The following is a 237-nucleotide window of genomic DNA, read 5'->3' as shown; positions in this document are numbered from 1 at the left end:
AGCCCTTTCCTTGGGAGAGGAAAGGGGAAGGGGAATGTTTGCTCTCTTCCAGGTTTTGCCTTTGTTCCGGAAAGCTTCTCCAGCTGCACTGAGTGTCTGCCGCTATTTTGAGGTCCCTTTTCCTTCCCCGCCGTCCCCAGAGGCTCCTCGCTGAGCAGTGGAATAGAAAACGACAGATTATTGCTACATCTTGCTGAGCCTCTCTTTCACATGAGAGAAAGCTGCTCTGGTTTGCTC

This window comes from Apaloderma vittatum, unplaced genomic scaffold, assembly GCF_000703405.1.
Source record: "Apaloderma vittatum isolate BGI_N311 unplaced genomic scaffold, ASM70340v1 scaffold22958, whole genome shotgun sequence".
Taxonomy (NCBI): domain Eukaryota; kingdom Metazoa; phylum Chordata; class Aves; order Trogoniformes; family Trogonidae; genus Apaloderma; species Apaloderma vittatum.
Note: the sequence above shows the minus strand (reverse complement) of the source record.